The sequence below is a fragment of the Sitophilus oryzae genome, unplaced genomic scaffold (assembly GCF_002938485.1).
Source record: "Sitophilus oryzae breed Bouriz unplaced genomic scaffold, Soryzae_2.0 scaffold_158_pilon_pilon, whole genome shotgun sequence".
NCBI lineage: Eukaryota > Metazoa > Arthropoda > Insecta > Coleoptera > Curculionidae > Sitophilus > Sitophilus oryzae.
The window spans coordinates 1001889-1014614 of NW_022146269.1; the positions used below are offsets into that span (position 1 = coordinate 1001889).

Below are 12726 nucleotides of genomic sequence, written 5' to 3' on the forward strand. Positions count from 1 at the left end.
ATAACGTAACAACAACGTCACCTAGAACACATTTACCCTCGAAGGAATAAAATGATCACTGGGGAGGTTGATCAGGGAAACGTAAGTAATCTTCGTGAATAGTATCGGACTAAATTTGATCCGATATCAGTGAGTAAAGCTTATTATTCACAGTAGATGAAATAAATAAATTATCATGACGTATGTTATGCATTTATTAATAACCTCATTACTTTTTAAAATCACTTTGATAATAAACGTATAACAGACGCAAAAGCTGGTTGACAAGGTTACTTGGTACCTGGGTCAAGTACACTTTTATGTTGCAGTGAAAGTATACTTATATGGATGCATCTAAGTAACTAAGCTGACGAACCCTTCTAATTCGACTTGGATCAAACAGCTAATACGATTCAAGCAGCGTAAAAGTGAGAGACGCACTGCCTCTATTTAAGTGTGCTTGTATTGGCAGCATCCAAGTGCACTTGATCTAAATAAACTTGGACAGTGTCAACCCGCTTAAAAGGTACATAATCAATAACAATTTCGAAATAACTATTACATTGGATTGAAAATACTGGAAAAACGATGTATTTTTTCTTTATTTATTTTTATGCATTATACAGGGTGTCAAAAAATTGTGTATCTAACTTCGGTGAGTAATTCTAAACAAAAAGTTCCTATAAACATACGCCCTAAAATACATCCCGGGGAAGTTACAGACGTCAAAACGGTAAATAAAAATAATATATTTTGTGTAAATTTTTAAGAACATGCATGGAAAACCAATTGTTGATACTCTTAAACACATTTTTATGCCAAAGCGAATGGCGATGGTGTAAAATTCCGTAACAGTCTTGAAATTGTACTTTCCATTAGGATAGAAAGTACTATTGGTGGTGCTTCCTTTATCCTTAAGATACAGTAATTTCAACAAAAGATATAAACAGCTAGGACTTTTTTTATGTAAAAAAAGTGTGTTTGCTTAGTTCGAAACTGTAAACCTTTGTTTGTAATGCTTGTAATAAAAAGCGTTTAAAGGTTACGATGCATCGATTTTAGTAATATCAAAATAATGAGATTAATTTATTTACAATTTCTTTACATTTTATCATTTTGCTAATTCTTAAATCGATACATCTTAATCTATAAACACAAATGTCTTAAAAACCGGTTTGAATCCAACTAACTTGGTTACTAACCACACATGCTCTTCCATATACATACTTAATAAAAGTTGAAGAGTTCTGTAAAATCTAAAAAAAAATGATAATATACAGGGTGTTCCAGAAATAAGTGTAAATATTTCAACTGGGAGTATAGTTCAACCCCAGAAACACGCCTATGAGGTTTTTTTCGCGAAGAAAAAATTTTGAAAATTCGGAATTTTTTGAAAAAAAAATTTGGATTTTTTTTTATTTTTTAGTTAAAAAACATAATTCCTTGATAATATGGCAACATAGGTGGTATATTAAATTTACAAGAAAGAAAATCCAGGAAAGATCCAGTAGTTCTCAAAATTTTGGCAAAATTGGCAGTTATTTTGGACTTATTTGAAAAACGATAAACAGAAAATATGTTTCTTTTATCGAGATCTACCACCCCTTAAAATACTTGCACTTATTTCTGGGACATCCTGTATAGGGTGCGACATTTAAAAAATTCGAGATTTTTTTTTAATTTTAAATAGTTGAAATTCATAAATATGTTTTGAACACCCTGTAGAATCTAACTAAAATATCTTTACATATATCTTTTTCTACATCTCTATAAAAACCATAAATTTTAGGTATATAACATTATACAGGGTGGCGCACCTCATTCGCCTAGGTTGATTATACGAAAACGGAAAGATGTAGAAATAAAATATTTTATGGCTATATGTAGGGAGACAATGTGCACAATTTAAAATTATTTTGATATATACAGGGTGTTTCAGAACCAAGGTCCATACTAAAGTTATATTTTTTCTTATGGAACACCCGCTATTTTATTTAATTTTTGGATTCTTGCGCCCAAAAAAAGGCATTTATTATAAGGGATAAATATGTTTAAAATCTTTAGTTTTTGAGATATTTAACGATATTTAATTTGCATGCTACAATAGAATAGACTCTTAGCTCCCTGTACATTTCCTTTCAGAATTAATTCTTATGCTGAGTTTAAAGGTAGAGAAATAAACTTTACTGAAAAATGGTATTGGTTCCTTAAATTTATACAGGGCTATCAAAAGTTGCTGATCAATTTTCAGGATATATTTTATATAAAAACTTCGTTATTTCAAATCCAACACCCTGTATTTTTTTAAATAAATCGAAGCAGATTCAAATGCTCTTTCAAACTATATTAGGGTTTCCTATACCTATCTAGCTCAGATTTTGAATAAAAAGCGATTTTTAAATAAAATTGCAATCAAGATGGCTGGTGTCGCCATGGTAATTTTCTAGTGACAGATAGTAACTATTTTCAAAGTCGACATTAGTTTATTGACATTATTATTTATAATTTATAATAGTTTACTTAAATTTACCTACAATAGTTTAATAAGTAAATATTCATTACTTTATCAAGAAAGAAGAAAAATAAAGAAGTATCTGCTGGCGGAACGAATAGATATGTTACTAGTGATATTATTTTGTGAGGACAATTGCTTCTTGGCCTCAAGAGCTTATGCTCAAAGATATTAAAATAGGAATCTTCCTGATAAGCGTTTCTTTGAAAAACTTCTTGTCCTATTAATTTCGCAGAGCTGGTAGTGTGGTTTATAAAAAACCTATTAGGCAGAAACCTGTCGTTGGGAGTGAATAAAATGAATTTGCCGTAATTGGCTATTTTATAGAAAATCCATATATCTACAAGTCATCTTAAAATAATTCAAAGAACTACTTCTTCGTTTTTCTTGATAGAATAATATACACATATTTACTAAATATTATTTATTAAACTATTGTAGGTAAGATAAATAAAAGTAAACTGGTATAAATTTAAAGAAGTCCATAAACTAATTTCGATTCTGAAAATAGCTACTAACTGTCACTAGAAACTTGCCATGACAACATTAGCCATCTTGATTACAAGTTTATTGAAAAATCGCTTTTTATTCAAAATCTGAGCCAGATAGGTATAGGAAAACATAATATAGTTTGAAAGAGCAATTAAATCTGCTTCGATTTATTTAAAAAAATACATAGTGTTTCATTTGAAATAACGAAGTTTTTATGTAAAATAAATATTTAAAAGACCAGCAATTTTTGATACCCCTGTATACATTTAAGGAAGAAATAACGTTTTTCTGTAAAATTTCTCTACCTTTAAACTCAACACAAGAACTAATTCTGAAAAGTAATGTACAGGGTGTTAATAATCTATTCTATTGTAGCATGCAAATTTAAATATCTTTAAATATCTCAAAAACCATAGCATTTAAACATATTAAATCCTTATAATAAATGCCTTATTTTATGCCCAAGAATCCAAAATTGAAATAAAATATCGAGTGTTCCATAAGAAAAAACATAACTTTGGTATGGATCTTAGTTCTGACACACCCTGTACATTTCAAAATAATTTTAAATTATGCACATTGCCTTCCCACATGTACCTATAATTTTTTTTCTACATCTTTCCGTTTTCGTATAATCAACAGAAGTGAATGAGGTGCGCCACCCTGTATATAAAAAAAAATTATAACATTTTACACAGAGTCTAAAAATAAAATAAAAAATATGTTATATCCGCTACACTTGTTTGAAGCATCCTGTATACTCTATAATAATTTTAAAATGTGTATCTTAACCTTCCCTATAACTTTTGTATTTAACATTTTTTTGTAAATCTCGAAACAAATGGTCTTTATAGAGATAATGGTATTTACTCTATCGTTGACTCACTCTGTACATGTATAATTTCTCAATAAAATAAACGGTTGTTTGGATAGTCTGTATACTCTGCAGACTGCAGACAAGCTATAACTTAGCTGAGTAGTCGTAACGTCAAACTCATTTTTTTGAGTGGATACTTTGAATATGCATTTTAAGTGGATTTTTTTGAGCAAATGCTCTTCCACATTCTGCACATTCATAAGGTCTTTCACCTGTATGCGTCTTGATGTGTTGCTTTAGTGTGTCACTTTTGCTAAAATTCCTCCCGCAGTGTTCGCACTTGAACGGTTTGACACCGTTGTGTAGTAACATGTGACGTTTGAGTCCCATTTTAGTCGTCAGTATTTTTCCACATAAATCGCACATAAATTCTTGGGGACCTCCAACTCGGTGCCACTTTAAAAAATGCCTTCTTTTTGATTTGTGCGTGTGGAAAACATCTTCGCACTGGTCACATTTGTATAGGATTTTTTTGAAATCGGGATCGTGAGTTAGCATATGGTAATCCAAAGCATTTTTAGTGCTGTATCTACTACCACACTCCACGCAAAGAAATAATTTGTTATGTTTAACGGCCACGTGTTTCCTCAATTCATATTCCGAAATGAATTTTGTATTGCACTGTTCGCATTTCGTGACGTATTGCTTGTTGTGTCTCTTCATGTGCAGATCGAAACAATGTTTATTTGAAAATTCTTTCAAACAGATATCGCACTGGATTTTATTCAGCGGATCGTGTAGTTTCAGATGATTAGTCAAACGGTAGTTAAGCCTGAAGATCTTGGGACATTTGGGGCATTGGTAACGTCTTTCTGAGTGAACGTTTCTTCTGTGACCGGTTAATTGCTTTCTTGAATAAAAAGTTTTTTCACATTGATCACAATGCAACAACAAATTGGCTTCTGTTAATTCGTATGATATATCAATAACTTCGTCTTTTAACTCCTCTTCGTAATTTTCGATATTAACAAACGCCCTTAAAAAGAAATTATTATGCCTTAAAAACACATTATAAACAAAAAAAAGTTAAAAACTATTCTTTAAATTATAACAATTAAACACAAAATAATATAGTCATCTCTGGACTCTTAAATAACGTGAATTTTTTTAGTTAAAAAAAATCGTCAAGCATAGCTAAATATATGTATATGTTACGGTTAAGGTCCGAAATAAAGTTATATATCGAGAATAACACAAAACAAAGCAACCAAAAATAAAACCAAACACAAACATTAACTTTTTATTATCGACATTAACCGGATATCGAACTTTAACCCTAACATATACCGTATGATCGAATAAAAACGGCGTCAGCGATGGCTATGAAATGAAGATCGCTGTCATTTCATATGTAAATTTATATGGGAAATGTCATCGATCGTCATTTCCAAGCCAACTGGACGCCGTTTTTATTCGATCATACGGTATTATGAAGCAAAAAAATTAAGTTTACAGGTGGTATTTTTGAAGATTTAGTATCATGGTAAATATCTCTACTTCTCTAACATATTATTATCACCTATATTCTACCGAAATATTTTTGAATACCGGTGTTAACGTAAAGAAATTGTGTATAATATGTTACGGGTAATACATGAAATTAGTTAATTCGCGAATTATCCGGTTAAAACTCGAAGATAATAATATATTTCGTTTATTTTTAAGAGTTTTGTTTTTTTAACAGTTTTCTTGAAATTTACACACATTTTTATGCCAAAGCGAATGGTGATAGTGTAAAATTCCATAAAAGCCTTGAAAGGGTACTTATTAATATTACTACTTACTTATTAACCAACAAACCCTAATAAATCATTATTAGGGTTTGAGTACTATTGGTGGTCCTTTCTTTATCCTTATAGATACAGTAATTTCAACAAAAGATATAAAAAGCTAATACTTTTTACGTAAAAGGGTGTTTTTTGTTCTCAGATTAATTTATTTATAATTTCTTTACATTTTAAATAAAAGGAATATGTCGCGAATATGTTTTTTATGTTTAAATATATTTATTTATTTGACTGAATAACATACATGACTTAAAATGTTACTTATTACAATATAAATGTTTCAATATTTTAAATAGGTAGGTATGTAATGTAGAATTAAATTATTATATAATATAGCGATAAAATAATTTCGCTAATTCTAAGATCGATACATCTTAACCTTTAAGGTAGGCACACACTGGCGCGAATAATTCGGCGCGACGCACAGTGCTTTGTCCCATGGACAAAAATCGAAAAAAAAAGTTAAAACTTACTAATATCTGAATATGTAATTTTATACTTATAGCAATGTTCAACCATCCTGTATATTATTTTTTATAAACAGCGTTTTTTGTTAGCAAATATTTTCACTAAAAATAAATGTTGCCATCATTATCTTATCAGTGAAAAGAATAACATTCATAGTAGTTCTGTATATTATGGAGTTAAACGTTAGGTACTTAATTGAAAACCACTATGGATATTGTTAAACAAGGTATGTACTTTAAATTTATTTCTAAACAAGTTCGTGATTGTTTAGTTTTTAATTATTTTTTAAGATGATTCTTAAATGCATACAAAAATTTTACGTTTTCAAACTTCAAAAAGCATTTAAAAAAAACATATCAAAACATATCGTATTTATTGAATATTTTTGTTGTCATATTCATACACTTTTAATTTTTGTATAGTTCACCTGCGTCTACTTGCGACGAACTTTATTTTATAATACTTTTCAGATGGAGTAAAATTGATAAGCAATGCCGATCTGGTTAATACATGGCTTGATCATAAGGACAATAATTCAAAATTATTTGTATTTCAAAAAATGTGTTCTTTATGAGATATTGATGAACCTTCCAGTCAAATAAGACACCACTTGTGCCTGAAAAAACCCACTATGTTGGAGCGAAACGTCGCATATAAAAGTTTCCATCTTTCAATTTATTATAAAACCTCATACCCAAGAAAAGGAAAAAATAATATATGAATATGGTCTATTAAAGAGGTAACTATTAACATCCGAACCCCTCATACCAACAAAAAGAACAGGAACAACGCGAAAAAATAACATTAGAAAATGATGTATAGAAATATCTTATTATGTGAGAATACTTCATCTACCTGTGATTTGGATACTAGAGGTAACTATTAACATCCGAACCCCTCATACCAACAAAAAGAACAGTAACAACGCGAAAAAGTAACATATTAGAAAATGATGTATAAAAATATCTTATTATGTGAGGATACTTCATCTACCTGTGATTTGGATACTAGAGGTAACTATTAACATCTGAACCCCTCATACCAACAAAAAGAACAGTAACAACGCGAAAAAGTAACATATTAGAAAATGATGTATAGAAATATCTTATTATGTGAGGATACTTCATCTACCTGTGATTTGGATACTAGAGGTAACTATTAACATCTGAACCCCTCATACCAACAAAAAGAACAGTAACAACGCGGAAAAGTAACATATTAGAAAATGATGTATAGAAATATCTTATTATGTGAGGATACTTCATCTACCTGTGATTTGGATACTAGAGGTAACTATTAACATCCGAACCCCTCATACCAACAAAAAAAACAGTAACAACGCGGAAAAGTAACATATTAGAAAATGATGTATAGAAATATCTTATTATGTGAGGATACTTCATCTACCTGTGATTTGGATACTATAAATTTGGAAGATTCTGTCAGCAGTGATTCTTCTGAATCAGAGTAGTTACGATCTATGCATTTTGTTGTCCTAAAGTAAATTTATAGTATCTTAAGTTTTTTTTTTTAATTAAATATAACATTAATGTTTCTTTTTCATTAAAGAAAAACATTTTTATCTTATATTAGGCTTATATTGTAGGAATCATGTTCTAATGTTATTTCAATTCTTTTTTATCACAGGGATTTATTTAATACTTACACCGTTTTCATACTATAAATTATTATTTCCTTAGATGGAAGACAGCTCCAACATTTTTATTATTTATAATTTTTTTTTATAAACGTGGGACTAAGAACATCACCGTTTAGTACAATGAAAGTACTCATCATTTGTGTCAAATAAACCTAGTTTGAATAAATTGCCTACAATAAAAGAGAAGTTTTGCATTTTTGTCCTCTAGAGGCCATATGTTCGAAGCACTGTGCGACGCGTCGGCAAAATTTTCGTCTGGCGAAATATGCCTAAATGAAAAATGAAATGGTGGTAGAGTAGTATTACGGAAAATCAGCTTTGATATAGAGTACTATTACAAAAAAAATACAAGCTTATATAAAATGCACTAAAAAGTAAAAAAGAATTTTTTATCAGTTAAAGAGACGAATTTTTTTTATCAGAGAGACGAATTTTGTTAACAAATGTCTTATGAAAAAATAAATAAATATGAATTTTGTTACCGGCTATGTCGCGAATATTCGCTCAAATGTGATAGGAGAGACGAATTTTACACCGTTATCGCGGCGAATTAATTCGCGTCAGTGTGTGCATTCCTTTAAACGGAAATATCTTGAAAATATTTCACCGTTTCGAACCGATCTAACTTGGTTACTAACCACACAAGTTTTTTTATCTGTTCTGAACAGTAATAACTTTTCTTCCATACCTGTATTACACTACTGAATGAAAAAATATACATTTCCGTCGGTTTTTACGTAAAAAAGGTGTCTTGGTAAAAATCGCTAAGAGTAATAATGGTTCTCAAGGTATTTGGAATCGAAATAATCAATACATGTCATTATTGACAAAATTAAACAGGTCGACTAGATAGATATGAAACTGAAATAATAAATTTGAAAATGATTTTAGTGTCAGAGGTTTAACAGTAACTGTGTTTTATCATATTGTTTTAGGTTAACTTAAAAAAATAGAAAGTCCCAAATTTATCATTTCAGTCCAGTGGCGGACTAAGGGGGGCGGAAGGGGCGGTCCGCCCCGGGCCCCTTCTTCTTAGGGGCCTCCAAATCTTAATAAGTACTTTTTTATTCAACTGGCAAATAAGGCCAATATGGGTTCAGTAGTTATATAATATTAATATTTATTAATTATAATAAATATACCGCGATTTTGTAAAGGGCCCCTTACAAAATCGCGGTATTTACCTAGAGCGGTCGCGAAAGTAACGCGGCTTATATGTGGAACCAGTTTTCCCATCACTTTGTCATCATAAATTGCCATTAAAATATATGCGAACATTCGCTCGGGGATTGTTTTATTATGTCAAATTGCTTTCGTTTTTCAATTTAAAAGTATTATTATAAGCTTTAAAAAAAATAATGCTATCGTTTTTGAGGCCTTTATGGAGCTGGGGCCCTTAATCCTCTGGTTGGGGCCCGTCGGGTCTCTACGTAAAAACGGCACTGCCGATGAATAACATATTTATATCTACAGAATGTAATTAACTTTTAGTTTTCTTAGGATGTTTTTGGGGTAAAATTACGTTAAAAAACTACATTTTTATGTTTTTTTTATTATTTTCTAAACGGTATGGATATTTAGAAAATTATAAACGCCATTTTACAACAAGCAAAAATTCTTATGAAAAACGCATTTTTTTTCAAAAAGTCAATAATAAAAAAGTTTTTCCTCTTGTAAAGACAATCCGATGACATACTGACTGTAATACAGAGGGTGTCCCAGAAATAAGTGCAAGTATTTTAACTGGTAGTATAGTTCGACCCCAGAAACACGCCAATGATTTTTTTTTTCGCGAAAAACAAATTGAAACCTCGAAATTTTTTGAAAAATTTTTTGGCAATTTTTTTACTTTTAATTAAAAAACATAATTTCTTGTTAATATGACAACATAGGTATTAGATTAAATTTATAAGAAAGAAAATCCAGAAAAGATCCAGTGGTTCTCAAAATTTTAGCAAAAATATTTTTTTTTGAAATTTTCGAAGTAAAATAACTCCGTTATTTTGGACTTATTTGAAAAACGATAAAGACAAAATATGTTTCTTTTATCGAAATCTACCATACCTTAAAATACTTGCACTTATTTCTGTGACACCCTGTATATATATTATATAAACCCTGTATATAAATACTTGAAATTTGTCAACCATTATACATACGTCATTCAATCTTTATAAAATGTGCAGACCGGGGGCCACATTTAGCTTTGCCGCCCCGGGTCCTCGACAGGCTTAGTCCGCCACTGTTTCAGTCAAATAATTGTTCAGTTAATATGCTTATTTCTTGTCAAAATGACATGTATTGTTAATTTCCATTCCATATCTTGAGAACGGCTGCTGGTAGCGATTTTTACCGAGGGACCTTTTTATTTAATACAGGCACGGAGGAAGACACTTCAAACCAGTTAAGAAAAGCGTAGGTGGCGCCCCTTACAAATAAGAGTTATATTATTGACATCGAAATCAAGTTGCTCATGTCAAAAAACATTCCAATTTTCATCGAAATGTTAGCAGAAATTATTGGGAAAAAATCAAAATAAAAATGAAATTTCAAGACCCTGTATCTCCGAAACGAAGTATTTTATATACATTTATACGAACTTGTTTGCTTATATATTTTACCAAATTTGCAAAATTTTCAAAAAAAAGGAGAAATTTTGTTTACAGCGCCTTCAGTTTGACAAAAAAATGAGACAGGTTTGTGCAAACCGTATCCTCTTATCTTCATTAATAACGGAGATACCGTATGATGTCGACTAAAATGGTACCCCTGTACAAGTATGAATTTTCATTAAAATAAACAATTGTTTGGATAGTTTTATACTCTGCAGACAAGCTATAACCTTAGCTGAGTAATCGTAACATCAAATTCATTTTTTTGAGTGGATACTTCGAATATGTATTTTAAGTGGATTTTTTTGAGCAAATGCTCTTCCACATTCTGCACATTCATAAGGTCTTTCACCCGTATGAGTTTTGATGTGTTGCCTTAGAGTGCCACTTTTGCTAAAATTCCTCCCGCAGTGTTCGCACTTGAACGGTTTAACACCGTTGTGTAGTAACATGTGCCATTTGAGTCCCACTTTAGTCGTCAGTATTTTTCCACATAAATCGCACATAAATTCTTGGCGACCTCCAACTGGGTGCCACTTTAAAAAATGCCTTCTCTTTAATTTCTGCGTGTGGAAAACACCTTCGCACAGGTCACATTTGAATAAGATTTTTTTTAAATTGGGATCGTGACTTAGCATATGGTAATCCAAAGCATTTTTAGTGCCGTATCTGATACCACACTCTACGCAAAGAAATAATTTGTTATGTTTAACAGTCACGTGTTTCCTCAATTCACATTCCGAAATGAATTTTTTATTGCACTGTTCGCATTTCGCAACGTATTGCTTGTTGTGTCTCTTCATGTGCCGAGCGAAACAATATTTATTTGAAAATTCTTTCAAACAGATATCGCACTGGATTTTGTTCATCGGATCGTGTAGTTTCAGGTGTCTAGTCAAACGGTAGTTATGTGTGAAGTTCTTGGGACATTTGGGGCATTGGTAACGTCTTTCTGAGTGAACGTTTTTTCTGTGAACGGTTAATTGCTTCTTTGAATAAAAAGTTTTTTCACATTGATCACAATGCAACAACAAATTGGCTTTTGTTAATTCGTATTCAGTTTTAGTAATGTCATATGATATATCAATAACTTCGACTTTTAACTCCTCTTCGTAATTTTCGATTTTAACCAACGCCCTTAAAAAGAAATTATTATGCCTTAAAAAAACATTATAAACAAAAAAAGTTAAAAACTATTCTTTAAATTATCAAAATTAAACACAAAATAATATAGTCATCTCTGAATAACGTGAAATTTTTTGAATTAAAAAAAAATCATCAAGCATAGCTAAATATATGTATATGTTACGGTTAAGGTCCGAAATAAAGTTATATATCGAGAATAACACAAAACAAAACAACTAAAAATAAAACCAAACTCAAACATTAACTTGTTAATATCGAGATTAACTGGATATCAAACTTTAACCGTAACATATATTATGAAGCAAAAAAATGTAAGTTTACAGGAGGTATATTTTGAAGATTTCCAGTATCATGGTAAATATCTCTACTTGTATATGTTACGGGTAATACATGAAATTAGTTAATTCGTGAATTATCCGGTTAAAACCTCAACCATCAGTTAACCATAACCGGTTAATATACAGTAATTTCAAGAAAATATATATAAAGCTAGGATTTTTTACGTAAAAATGGTGTTTTTTGTTCTCAGATTAATTTATTTATAATTTTTTTACATTTTATCATTTTGCTAATTCTAAAATCGATACATCTTAACCTTTAAACGCAAATATCTTGAAAATCTTTCACCGTTTTTTAATTAAAATAAACAGTTGTTTAGATAGTTTGTATACTCTGCAGACAAGCTATAACCTAGCTGAGTAATCGTAACATGAAACTCATTTTTTTGAGTGGATACTTCGAATATGCTTTATAAGTGGATTTTTTTGAGCAAATGCTCTTCCACATTCTGCACATTCATAAGGTCTTTCACCCGTATGAGTCTTGATGTGTTGCTTTAGTGTGTCACTTTTGCTAAAATTCCTCCCGCAGTGTTCGCACTTGAACGGTTTGACACCGTTGTGTAGTAACATGTGACATTTGAGTCCCATTTTGGTCGTCAGTATTTTTCCACATAAATCGCACATAAATTCTTGGCGACCTCCAACTCGGTGCCACTTTAAAAAATGCCTGTTCTTTGATTTCTGCGTGTGGAAAACACGTTCGCACAGGTCACATTTGTATACGATTTTTTTGTAATTGGGATCATGAGTTAGCATATGGTAATCCAAACAGTGTTTAGTGCTATATCTGTTACCACACTCCACGCAAAGAAATAATTTGTTGTGTTTAACAGCCATGTGTTGCTTCAATTC

General features: G+C 30.7%; 1 protein-coding gene across 7 annotated transcripts in view; it reads right to left on the reverse strand.

The window, feature by feature from the left end:
* LOC115879891 (oocyte zinc finger protein XlCOF6-like) overlaps positions 1-12726 on the reverse strand; it is a 596405-nt gene that overhangs the window by 165200 nt on the left and 418479 nt on the right. The gene's annotated exons all lie outside the window — the stretch shown is intronic.